The following is a 14,064-nucleotide window of genomic DNA, read 5'->3' on the forward strand; positions in this document are numbered from 1 at the left end:
TCCAAAGCTGCTATTTTCTCCAGGAGAACTGATCTCTGTGTCCAGAATGTTCTGAATTTTATACAAGTGCACTATTTATTGGGTTGAAATATGCTGTGTTGAATATTGCAGTGTTACATACCGAAATGCAACAAAAGAGCACATAATGGAATAAAATGAATTTTGTTTAACAACTATTGCCTCTCTCTATACTAGATTCAGTCCCTTGCCAGTCTCCACCCAACCAATAAAAGAACTCAAGGAAACTGGGGCGGGGGGGGGGGGGGGGGGACCGGAAAGTCCTGCGTCCCAGAATCCTTCAACAGTTATCAGCTGTATTTCTAGGAGATCTCTAGGTCCCACGTTGAGGTTGGCAGCCCTATCAAGGTATATGATGACAGTTCTCCAGTGTAATGTGTAGCTGGCCCTACATTCAGTCCCCCATCTGCATTATGGAGATAGTATGCCAGGCCAGTGGCCACCGGACAGGGTTACCAAAATAATGAATGTGAAGTCCTTTTAAGCCCACAGCATAAAACAATTGCTAAATATAATTATTTCTATAAGTGATGTAGGTGATACAATTACACTATAATCTATACTTTTATCCTTCATTTCTTGTGTTTGTGTACCAAGCCCATATGTGTTCTGTAATTGTTCTGTATGTGTTCTCTAATTATTAAAATGCTTGCAGTTAGATGGCACCAATGATTTCGTTACTGTTTTTATTTCAGTTTTTGTGCTGTCAGTTTACATATCTGGAAATGTTTGGCAGTCTTTATTCCATACCTATTGCTGACCACAACAGCTAAATTATTTATTTTTAAAATGTTTATTTGCTTGTATTTTATTGCAAATCATAAGGCTGTTCTATTTTTCAAGTTATTTTACTGCAAATTTACTGTTTTTATTGACCAGCTTATTTTTTAAAACTGGGTTAATGAATTTATTTATTTTTAAACCCAATGTATTAATTTGAATGTATTTATTCCTACAAATGCTGTGGCTGTTTTTCATTCTGGAATGTTCTCTTTAAAAAGCAGCGTTACTGATCACTGTAGTAAAAAATAAATTCAAGAATAAAAACAGCCAGTAAATTTGCAGTAATGTCTGAACTCTTACGACATTTTTCTAAGTCTGGTACAAGCCCATCCTGTGGAGGAAACAGTAATTTGGAAAACCCTTCCTGGAATATTCTGAAGTGAAAAAGATGGCAGCTTAATACAGAGAAAAGCAGAGGGAGGGCCCAACTGTCACCTCAAGGGAGCCCCGATCGCCTCCTCTAACAGCCCCCGCCCTTTCTCCCTCCTCCTGCTAGTCAAGGCCCCCCACAACCCTTCCTGACAGACACCCCAGCCGAGCCAATGTCGTTTTGAAGCCCCGCCCAACTGCGTCATAAGGAGCCAATCGTGGACCGTTCGCTTCCACTCCTTGTCCGGCGTCCGCGAGACGGCGGCGCCGCCACCGCCTTAACAACCTTTAAGCCTCTTTTTCCGCCCCCTCAGCCCCTCTACCAATAGTGTGCGACCGGGGCCCCGAGTGGTGGGCAAGCGAGCCAATGGGCAAGACCGGGGCGGGTTAGTGACAGCGAAGGAGGCGGGGCAGTGGGACGCCGAGGCGGGGGCCGGCTTTGGTTGGGGCGTGCTTGTATGTATGTGGCTGTGAAGGGGGAAGGGAGCGGCATCCTGATGGGAGTAGCTGAAGCTGGCGGTACTGCCCGAGCTGGGCCTGCACAGGTGAGCCGGCCGTCGAGGCATGGTGATGAGGTGGGGAAGGGGGATGCTGAGTGGTGCCGAGCACGAGCAGGTGGGGCAGTCACCTCAAGACCCCTCCCAACATCCGGGTACCTTCTGGGACTAAGGAGAATTGGTAGGTCGAGTCACCTGCCTGGGGGGTGGGGGGAGACCGTGGGGGGGGGAGGAGCGGGCCTCCCCCGGGAGCGCCCTTGCCCCATCCGAGACCAACGTTATGAGCACAAGTCACCTGGGCGATCGCCCCCCCGCCCCCCACCCAAGGGCCTAGAATATATGGCCCCTTTCTCTTCACGGCTTTCGTGGGTTTGTCTCCCAGCTCTCTCCCGTGGCTTTTCAGGCTTGGATCCCTAAATGTCTTTCGCCCTCCGTGGAAAAGAAAAAAAGGGGGGATTTTCTCCCCTGGTTTTTGTTTAAATCTTCTACTTCCCGATGCATCTCCCCCACCCCACCCACTACTAATGGTTAAGTACGAAATGAGGAGGCAACATAAGAGCTGCTCTTGCTGAATCAGACCAGTGGTCCATCATCTTGTTTCACAGCGTGGCCCAGAGATTTGCCCTGGGGGGCTAGCAAAGGGCTGTCGGATCCAGCAGTGGACCTCTTAAGATTTTCAGAACTGCCTCTTTAACATCTCCTAGAGTCCCTTCCTTTCACTCTCAACACGCATCAGAAAGTAGAGTAACCCTGCTTGATCCGAAGAAAAAAATCCCTCCTCCAAACTGCTCATTGAAAGGCAACAATGGCCCCGGTCACGGCAAAGTTGCTGTGGGAGAGGCACAGAAGGTGGGGGGATTATCCGGGCGCGGTCACACCCCAACATCTGGGAAGTGGAGCGCACCTGTGGCTTAACACCGACAATGCGGATTTAAAAACTAGTACCTCCAAGGTACTAGTAAACGTTTGCCACGGGCTGCAAGTTTTGCAGCCAGGTCTAAAAGCCCATTATTGAATGTATTCTACATTCAGTTTCCCCCCAGCATTTTAAGAGCATTTTATCAGTTACTTTTTGTTATAAGCAGATGGCCTTAAAAATGTCTAGCATGGTCTGAGATAGAAGGGTGGGTTTGGCCACTCTTTTTTTTTCTTAAATAATCTATTTATTAATTTTCAAGACAAACTTAAACTGGAACGTATAAATATTGTGACACATCAACTTACAAGTTTGGGTTAATATGTTCACTATACATTATCCAATCAAACCACCATTACTAATTTTCCCAGTGATATATCTAATGTCACGTATTACAAGATCCTACGATTTACTCCAACAAATAAATTTATAATAGATCAGACGTATAAATCCTATAGCACCAAAGCCATCCAGTAAATAGTCTTGACATTGTTCCACTTGTTTGAGCAACCAATATTCTATCCCCTATTTGAGCTACTATAAATATAACCATTTTAAATTAAATTTAAACCTATTAAAAACAACAAACATCCACTTATGATTCTGCTATCCTTAAATAAAGATACAATAAACTATTAGCCAGCTTTTAACATTGTTCAGCTTTTTAGTAGCTCATATCATTGTTATTATCTTAATGGCTCCATGATAACAATAAAACCCCTCTTATATTCCTATTCGGCAATCTCATTCCTTTTTGCTAATTTAAATTTAGTTCATTCTAGCAACATATATAAATCATTAGCCATCTCATTTCTTGTTGCTAGTTTGGCCACTCTTGTGAAGATTTAAGGTTCTTTGCTTAAGATCCCCACTGCCTTGTTTCCCTTTTTTGTGTTTTTGGTTTCAGTGGTACTTCTCCTTCTCCTAGCTTCTAATTCTCTTTACTACATGGGTTGTGTGACCTTTGGAGTTTAACCAGTCTCAGATTGTCCTCACATCTTTATGGACTGGGGATCCCACCTCTGAGATGTATGGTAGAATTTTTCTTATCCCCCTCTGAGATGGATTGTAGAATTTTTCTTTTCCCCCCCCCCCCCAATTTCTTTTCTACAAGTGTAGTGAAATTCCTTCTGGTTTGAGCAGTTCCTTATCAGTGAGTAAAAGTGTTTTTCCTGTCAGACCCCCCACCACCACTGTAGCGTTTTTGTTATCTTAGTGTTACCATTCTTCTTTGGAAGCTGTGTGCTCACTCTGCCCTTAAGGAATCAGTTGAGCTGGATCGCTTTTGTTCCTGGGGTATTGTGGTGACATTTCCCCCCCAGACATGTTATCTTTTCACCTTGTATCTGGTACATACCTTTTCTCATCTGCTTGGTTTAATAGTATTCACTCGTTCCTATTGCTTCCTTTTACCAGTGGTGTACGTTCTCCTTTGTAACTCATAGCTCCCTGTTTCCCAGAGAAGTAATATCCAAACCTCAAAATGGTGTCCCTCCAGGCCTCATCAGAAATTCTTTTAAATTTGTCATTATCTCCCCCCCCACACACACACACTTGTTGTTCCTGTATTTCATCTACTTCCCAGTTGTCATGCAGCCAGGCTGTATGGGTCTGTTACTTATAACTGATCAGTCTGTTCTTCTGATTGCTTTTGTTATTTTAACTATTCACTGTCATTTTATGTCAGATGCGGTTATGCTGGTAGCCTCTATAATTCCAGATGATGCACAAAAGTCCAAAACTGGGTATCTCCCCCCTTAGAATCATAGAGTTGAAAGGGACTTCCAGGGTCACCTAGTCCAACCCCCTGCACAATGCAGGAAATTCGCAAATACCTCCCCCCATCCCCAGTGACCCCTGTTCCATGCCCAGAAGATGGAACCTCCAGGATCCCCAGCCAAACTGGCCTGGAGAAAAATTGCTTCCTGATCTTAAAGTGGTGATCAGCATGTAAGAAACTGCATGTAAGAAAGGGCCACAAGAATGAAACACTGATGCAACACTTCCTGCCCTCCCTTGCATGATCTACCTAAGTTCACAGAATCAGCTTTGCTGTCAGATGGCCATCTAGCCTCTGTTTAAAAACCTCCAAATAAGAAGAGGAGAAGAGATTGAATTTATACCCTGCCCTTCATTCAGAATCTCAGAGTGGCTTACAAACTCCTTTCCCTTCCCCTCCCCACAACAGACACCCTGTAAGATAGATGGGGCTGAGAGAGCTCTTTCAAGAAGTGCTCTTTCAAGGACAGCTTTGACAGAACTATGGCTTGCCCAAGGTTATCCAGCAGCTGCAAGTGGAGGAGTGGGGAATCAAACCTGGTTCTCCCAGATTAGAGTCTGTGCACTTAACCACTACACCAAACTGGCCTCCTTGGGAAGGATCTTTCACTGAGGAACCACTTTAACAGTCGGAATTTCTTCTTAATGTTTAGCTGAAAACTCTTCTGATTTAATTTCAACCCATTGGTTCTGGTATGACCTTCTGGGGCAACAGAAAACAACTCTGCACCATCCTCTATATGACAGCCCTTCAAGTACTTGAAGATGGTTATCATATCACCTCTCAGTCATCTCCTCTCCAGGTTAAACATACCCCGCTCCTTCAACCTGTCCTCACAGGACTTGGTCTCCAGACCCCTCACCATCTTTGTTGCCCTCTTCTGGACACGTTCCACCTTGTCTATATCCTTCTTAAATTGTGGTGCCCAAAACTGAACACAGTACTCTAGGTGAGTTCTAACCAGAGCAGAGTAAAGCGATACTTTCACTTCATGTGATCTGGACACTATACTTCCGTTGCATTTGCCTTTTTAGGTACTGCATCATGCTGCTGACTCATGTTCAGTGTTTGGTCTATTAAGACCCCTAGATCCTTTTGCACATACTTTTGCCAAGTCTCCCCCATGCTACAATTATGCATTTTATTTTTCCTACCTAAATGCAGAACTTTACATTTATCTCAATTGAAATTCATTTAATTTGTTTTAGCCCACTTTTCCAGCCTGTCAAGATCATTCTGTATCCTGACTCCCTTCCCACTGTTAAAACAATTCTGTTCCTAACTACTTGCCATTCAGCAATGAATCATGTTCTGTTAGAGATAGGGAATCGTGTGGTGACTTCCCTTGAATATAGTTATAGCTTTGCAGGCTATTTCTGTACCTTGCTTTAATCTTTCAATTTCATTACTGGTTGTTTTCATTGTGTGGGTTTTTTGTTTTTTATCAGTTTTGCAAAGTTTTATCAGTTTGAGAAATGAAAATTTCAATTTTATGTCTCTTTAAGGATCCTGAATAGAATTGTACATACTGTACTTTTTAGCTGCAACTAAAAAAGATAATTGGCGGTGCTTCAGCACTAATCATCCCGTGGTATTCAGATGCTCTGCATAGGTGATCTATTGGTTATTTCCAAGTGGAAAAGCAATGTACAGAAGTATGTGACAAGAGGTAACAAGCTACTGACACATCTATGATTGCGAATGGTATACCTTTGATCCCTGTGACTCATGCTTGACCCACAGGATTACAGTGTCTCCTGATAGGGTTCTCAAAGCATTTGTCATATTTAAAATTCACTGTGGATATTGTCTTCTGGTTATTTATTTGCAGCTTCTTTTTGAATCAGTCTAAACTTTGAGGTAATTTTTTTTCTGTTAGCAGCATTGACAGTTTTGAAATTTGTTTAGGGTTGCTATGGTTTGCCTTTGTTAAATTTTTTGAACCTAGCTTGAATCTTTCTTTGTTAAAGTGTTGTTCTCTATAAATATGCATTTTGTGTTTTGACTCTTCTGGCTACTAACAGGAACACAATCAATTTCTTGATTTTTTTTTCTTCTGATCTTTTCTTGCACAGACTAATTAGCGATACTTCATTTTATTTAATGGACGTACAGCTCTTATTTAGTCTGTTTAACATGTCAGTCATAATTGCATATATAAAATTATTTGAAATGAGGATGGCCATTTTTGACATTTTAGTGAATGTTTGGGTTTTTGTGGGGAGCTTTTTTCTCGATCTCAATTTGACCAGTATCTTTTTAAAACAAGCATGGCTTCAACCCCCCTCCCCCCTGACTTTATTATGCTATACCATTATGGCATTGTTCCTTCTAAAACAAACATGTTTGGACCAAGCATGCCTTAAAGTCAAATACTTTTTACTCTTCATTGCATTTGATGGGACACAATACAGGGTTTTATGTCTTATGGAGCTAAAGATGACCATACGAATGATCATCTAATCATATCAACAGCTTTGCATGAAGCTTTAATCTGTTTGGGAATATACCATTTGGTTCTGAAGTAGGGGTGAAGCAAGGGTTGGGGAAGGAAGAATGACACCAATACACTGAACAAGTCTACAACTTTGTTACAGGTGCCTGAGATTTTGAAATTACACAGGAAGGGAATTGTGATGTAGCTGACTGATTGCTGAAAGCAGGTAGAACCCCAGGTAGCTAGCTGCGGAATGAGTAGGGGAGGAATAACAGATTAGGTTAGAAGTAGTAGGAGCTACTATCTTGGTCTGTGAGTTCTTTATCCTGGACCTCTTAAAGGGACATTTGGGGAGCCCACTTCTGCTTACCTTTGGACTACAGACTGCTTGCCCCATGGCAAATTGTGCTTCACCTTCGGGTTCTTTTTAACCTCCTGGTACAAACTAGGGAAAAGGCTCAACTTTGGTCTACCAATGTTGAACTGGTTGGCTAGAGAGTGTATAGCAGTTGCATGCAAGAAAGCTAAATGGCTATGACTGACAATGCAGTCCTAAGCAGAGTTACGTTCTTCTAAATCCATTGAAGTCAGTTGACATAGAAGTGTGAAACTCAGTTTAGGCTTGTATTGTAAATATTTGGCTGCAAGGGGTCCCAATTTTTTTGGGGGTGGGGCCAATTCTTGCGGGGAGTAGCCTTTTTTGCTTATTAGTTCACTGCTGTAGAGTGAACTTTTTATCCTCCTGGTACAAACCAGGGAAAAGGCTCAACTTTGGTCTATCAGTCCTGCCAAAGTTGAACTGACTGCCAAAGTTGAACTGATTGAACTGATTGGGAAGTATGATTTGTACTTCCCAGTTTTGGACATGGTAGTTAAAAAGAGAGAGAGGACATCCATTCCTCTTGGGTAGAGCCTGTTCCTCCAGAAAGGAGGAAAAATTATTATCCAGGGAAGATATTGACATTGGATAAATTGCAGGCTCTATTTCCAATCTGCAGTTTGTCTTTATTCTGCCAAGTTAAGTTTCTTCTTATCTTGTGGAAGTTGTAACTTTGTTGTTGACTCCTAGCATTGGTATTCAGAGGGTTACTGTTCTGGATCTGTAGCTTCTCTATAGTCATTATGGCTAGAAATCTTTGATGGACCTTTATGAATTTTTCTAATCCCCTTTGAAAGCCATCTATTGTAGTGATCATCAGCACATCCACTGGCATTAAATTCTACAATTTAATCACTTATTGAGTGAAGAACTCCCTTTTGTCCTTCCTGAATCTGTTGTCTATCAGTTTAATTGGATGTCCAAGCCCTGACCTGGATAGCCCAAGCTAGCTCAATCTTACCAGATCTCAGAAGCTAAGCAGGAGCAGCCCTGATTATTACTCAGGTGTGAGACCACCAAGGAAGTCTTGACAGACTTGCTGTGTAGAGGCAGGCAATGGCAAACCACCTCTGAACATCTCTTGCCTATGGGGTTGCCGTAAATTGACTGTGACTTGATGGCATGTTGTGGGACAAAGAGAAAAAGAATATGGAATAGTTAAAAAATCAGTGGTTGTATAGCAGAGTTCATTGCTTGCTTCTTAAGAATTCTTAAGAATGCTGTGTAGTATGGAGTGGGGCATATCATCAGCCCAGCATGTAGAGCTCTGGTGTGCAAACTGCAGATATGGCAGTTTGTGGTCCTTGGCAAATGCCTCTAAAATTGCATTTGAGAGCCTAGTAGAGCAGAATGGTTTCAGTGAAACATGTCTGCCGTAGAAAGCTGCAGAATTCTTTCATACAGAAACACTTGTGGCAGACCATTTTCAAAAGCAGTTTCTGAGGTCTGCTTTTAAAGTGAAAAAAGAAAAGGCTCACTGGGCATGAGTCAAAACAATTCAGAATGCTTAAATTAGCTCTGCATTCCCATTACTACTTGGGTGTGACCAGGATTCAGTGTGCTTGTAAGTTTTTAAGTGGGGTGTGTCTGTGGACTGGGAGAGAGAGAATGATAATGAAAATATAAATTATTGTAAATTGAGCACCACAATAACACTACTGAAGCCACTTTGAAGGATAAATACAAGCATTCTGGTAGCCCTTGGTTTACTGAAAACACATTGGTAGGTGATACAGTATTAGCTCTGACATTTCCACCCCTCAAGTTGCCATTCTTGCATCTGCCCCTTACTGAGCATACAGATATGAGAGTTACTATCAGGTGATGCATTATGGAGCCAGATGACTAATGTTACCTGTTGTGTTAGCTCGTGTCATAGGATACGATAAAAATTGGAAGATTTGTAGTGATGTCAGTTGACCCATCTTGAGCATGGAATTTTTCAGCTGCTTGGTGTCACCTGCAAGCTCATTTAACACCTTGTATAAGTAAAACTGAAATTTGAATCTTGGTATTTCCTATCTGGTTGCAGACTGGTAGCTGCCATTACCTTGAAACTAGGTGCCTGCTATACATTCCCTAAACAACTAATAGGGTTAACATAGTATAGGGACAAAATAATACAGGGGTTTAAATATTTTCTTAGGTTGTTCTGACATGGGTTTTTTTGCATCATGATAATGAGAGCACTATCTACTTAACTGATGTGTATGGCCAGAATAACTTGGCAGTTAAAATAGTTTATTATATCCGACAAATGCAAAGCAGAAGGTGTTTTTATATTGTTAAAAATTGACATGGTTTTAGCCTGGCTCCTGGTGGTGGTAGTCTCTTTGTTCATTAGAAATGGAAATGCTCTGTGGTGATCTTATTTTGTTAAAGTCTTATTATATATCCAGGCAGCATAAACTTTGTTTGAATCAGAATATAATTGTCTGGCAGGTCTTCCATATTTTGAGTGATTTTCAAACAGAAATACGTAATTTTGAAACTGATTTTCATGCTGTGAGATTACTGTAGGGTTTTAGGGCATGTGTGTGATTGAACACATTCTCAGATTAATAGTGAAAGGACCTGTAATCAGTGTTCCCTCTAAGCTGAGTTAGTGTGAGCTAGCTCTCAGTTTTTTAGTCTCCGGCTCACATATTTTTGTCTTCGCTCAGGAAGGAGGGCTCCAGAGCAAACTAATTTATGCAGTAGCCAAATCGCTCGCTCACAACTTTAATGCCGGTCGCTCACAACGTAGAATTTTTGCTCACAGGACTCCACAGCTTAGAGGGAACATTGCCTGTAATATTTTTATATTTCAATATACATTATATATTAAGGTTTTGTTTCATATAACTGGCACAAAACAATTACTTTAGTGTACTTTTGCTATTGTATATATGTGACACTAAAGCATTTTGTGTTTGCTTCATCTACTCAACACACCTGCTTATTGCAATTTTATGAAGGCTGGGCTAGTGACATATGTACCTCTAATTGTTTTAAAAAAGAATGTCCCTCTGGATCATAATGGCAGGTAGTGGCAAACCATCTCTGAATGTCTTGTGTCTTGAAAACCCTATGGCAGGGGTGTGAAACATAAGGCCGGGGGGGGGGGCGGAACTGGCTCATCCAGAGCTCTTAACCAGCCTGCAAGCAACTGGTGTGATGGAGGGAACAGGAGGCTGCTTGCGGGGGAGTGGGCAGAGCCACTCCAGTTGTGCCTTCAGCACAGTGGAACAACCTTGTTTGCTGCAGTCACCTTGCTTCAGTGGCAGCCTCACTGGTAAGTTGGGAGCTGCCACAGTTGTACTCATGCTGGTTCATGGCTCCAAGGTGAGGTTGCATGCCTCTCTGCTCATCCTGCAGCTCTGGGAATTGGCATTTGCATGTGGGGAGTACAGAGGATCCTCTGCTGGGACCTGCTGATGGTCAGCTGCTGCCACCATATTTATGGCCTCCTCATGCAGCATGGTGGGGGGTGTTCTTTGGCAGTTTCTTCCACACATCAGGAGCCTAGTTCTGCCACCAAGCATGCAACTTGGTGGCTGGGCCTCCCTCCCCCATAGAACACCCAGTGGCCTTCAGCCATAGATGGCTACCTCCTCGTGAAGGGGCAGTGTCGGAAATCTCCAACTATACTGATCACTGGATGGCCTGGCGCCTCTGCCACATGTGTAACCTTGTGTACAGTGCCTACTCCCACATCGGATGATCTGGCAGCCTTCAGCTTGGGTGACTGCTGCTGCATGAGGATGGCATGGCTTGCTGATGATCTCTGGCTTGAACCCCTAGCATCACCCCACTATGGATTGCCTGGTGGCCTTGGCTGAGGCAGCTGCTGCTGCATGGGTGTCTCTAGCTTATTGGGCTTGGCTTGGGTCCCACTGTGCATGGGGCCTTGCACCTGGGCCATTGCCCCCTTGCTGGGAGCAGGCTGAGGAAGGGATTTGCCTGCCCTCCAGGAAGTGGGGGGGGGGATCTGCCCAGCAGTGCACTGCTGGGTCTCCAATCCACCAACTCGGAGTTTACCAGCTGCTGTCCTTTATGAAGTTTGTATCTTCAGTATCTGACATTACATTTTATGGCACACTGGCCCAGCCCAACAAAGGCTGCGGTCACACACACTAAATAATCCACTTTCAATCCAGTTTCAGTGCACTTTCCAACTGGATTTTGCCAGTTCACACAGTAAAATCCAGTTGACAAGTGCACTGAAAATGGATTGAAAGTGGTTTATTTAGTGTGTGTGACTGCAGCCAAAGTGACATTTATGTCAGATCTGTGTCTCGTAACAAATGAATTCGACACCTCTGCCCTATGGGGTTGCCATAAGTCAGCTGCAACTTGATGGCAAAAAAGTCTCTAACAATTACTCTATTGTATTAGTGGATGAAAATTTTAGATAAGCTATTATGGTATCTGCTAATGTGCAAATACGGTATGCAGATTTATTTCTGAAGTCTTGTTCTCTTGGCAAATAAATAATTCCACCTGGATTTATTTATTGAAACATTTGTATTCTGCTTTTCCTCTTGATTCAAGGTGGCTTACAACAACAATAACATCCCCAACTAAAAACAAAGATAAAATAACAAGTTCCAGATCTTTCCCCCCTTGTAGGAAGTGTGATGTGTTACCTGAGCTGCTCTTCTAGATGTCCAAAGAAAATCTGGAGGTTCAAATTCATTTTTTTTAAGCATACACAAATATGTGATAATGGATAGGAAGAGAATTTAAGCATTTTCCCAGTGCATTGGCAGACTACTTATTCAGCAGATTTTTATATCCCTTCTGTAATCTGTTACGAGGTGATATGGTTTTGTTCCTTCTGTTCTGTCTCCTGCTTCTTCAGATGAGCACAGCTGTGATTTGGTTGGTACTGCAGACTGGCCCTGGGATTTTTCTTTCTGGGATTGCTTAGTTATGGTGTATGCTTCCATTCTGTTCTGATCTAGGTTAATGGGCTTTCCTTGTTGAGGTTTTGGTGCTAAAGAGGGCACTCAGGCATTTCAAAAGGGAATCTCCTAGGAAGGTTTTGGGGGTGTTGTGTATCCAAACCATTCTCATGGTGGGGGCTAGCTATTATAGCTCATGGGGTAATTACAGTCACACGTCACTGACAGGTATTGGCCTCTCCTTGTGCAGTTCACCCAATTTCTATCTGGCAGTTAGGGAAGTACAGCTCTTGAGTCTTGCCCTCTAGCCACCCAGATAAGTTGACTTAAAAGCTGTGTCCTGTTTTCATTCTCCTCTGGCATCTTGGCAGTCCATCCTTCGCACTCATAGAACAATGATAAACATGCACCTAAATGCAAATTAGCAAAGGTAAATTCATTAATCTCCTTTCTCTGGGAGAGACAGCGCCCTGTTTGTATGTTGTGCCCCTATTTGCGCTGGCTGTCACTGCCAGTTTTTATGTTTGGGCAGCAAACATGGAGAATGCCCAGCATGCACTTGATACTTGTGGACTTCTTTGCTTTGCCAGTTAAGTTGGATCCTGTTTATTTTTCGTGCTGCATCAGTGCCTGTTGAAAACATTCTGTCAGATGTACCAATAATATACTATTTGTGCCTGTGAAGTAGATGAGATGTCTCCCAGTTAGCTGTGGCTAGATGTAAATTATTTTATTATTATTTATTATTATATTTATGAATTACCCCATCCCTGCGCAGGGCTCTGGCTGATGTACAACCAGAGATAAAACAAGATAAAATTAATTAAAACATTAGTACAATATTAAATACAATCCGATGGCAAATAACCAATCCTCATTCCAACTCCCACTGCTGGCTACTTCATGGACGGGGGTGGGGGAGGGGGAAAGGAAAAATAGATGTAAACAACAGGGAACAGGAAGGGTGCCAGCCAAGGTGGAACTGTTGCTGTCCTCAACCAAAAGCCTAGTGAAACATATCTGCCTTGCAGGTCCTGTGGAATTGCATCAGATCCCGCAGGGCCCTGATGGAATTTGGCAGAGTTCCACCAGGTTGGGGCAAGGACTGAAAAAGCCCTGGCCGAGGACAGCCGGATGTCTTTAGGGCCGGGGGTCACCAGCAGATTCCTGTCTAAGGAGCACAAAGCTCTCCTGGGGACATAACAGAGGAGACAGTCCCGTAAATATGTCGGTCCTTGACTGCTCAAGGCCTTATAGGTCAATACCAAAACCTTGAACTTGACTTGGTATTTCACTGGGAGCCAGTGCAGCTGGTGCAGCACTGGATGTATATGTGCTATCTGTGACATTCCCATCAGGACTCATGCAGCCGCATTCTGAACCAGTTGGAGCTTCTGGGTCAATCTCAAGGGTAGGCCAGCGTAGAATGAGTTACAGTAGTCTAATCTGGAGGTGACCGTTGCATGGATTACCATAGCCAGATCAGGGCATGTCAAGAAAGGGGCTAGTTGCCAAGCTTGGCATAGATGGAAAAAAGCTAGCTTGGCAGTCTGAGCAACCTTGACCCTTATACTTAAGGAAGGATCCAAAATCACTCCCAAGTAATCGATGGATTCTGCCGGTGTCAAACGCACTCCATCAAGAGCTGGTAATTTGTGCCCCAGTCCTGAAGCATGCTGGCTCTATTCTGTTTACATAGGAAATGAAAGAGGACAGGGAGAGCTGGGACTATACTATCTTCAGGTCCCTATCTTTGTTCCATTTTCTATTTTTATTCTATACAAACACCCCTGGATGTTCTGTAAATGCCATGATCATGGCTAGGCACATGCTCATCCTAGTCTAGGCTGTCCTATGGTTCATATTTTTTGCCACGGTATTCATCTTAGTCCCAGAACAGGTAAATACTGTAACTTGTATATCTGTTGAACAGTGCTAGACGGTGTAGGAACTTCCTGCCTTGCCTTGGTAGTTGACATTACACACTTAACACTCAACA

General features: G+C 43.0%; 1 protein-coding gene across 1 annotated transcript in view; it reads left to right on the top strand.

Annotated features, from left to right (window-relative positions):
• Positions 1–1,636: 1,636 nt before the first annotated feature.
• Positions 1,637–14,064, top strand: part of ABHD2 (abhydrolase domain containing 2) — a 58,059-nt gene continuing 45,631 nt past the window's right edge. The window contains exon 1 of the mRNA XM_015425900.1: positions 1,637–1,715. The gene's annotated coding sequence lies outside the window, so the exon portion shown is untranslated. The remainder of the gene's footprint in view (positions 1,716–14,064) is intronic.

Source organism: Gekko japonicus, unplaced genomic scaffold (assembly GCF_001447785.1).
Source record: "Gekko japonicus isolate JY-2015 unplaced genomic scaffold, Gekko_japonicus_V1.1 scaffold3048, whole genome shotgun sequence".
Lineage (NCBI taxonomy): Eukaryota > Metazoa > Chordata > Lepidosauria > Squamata > Gekkonidae > Gekko > Gekko japonicus.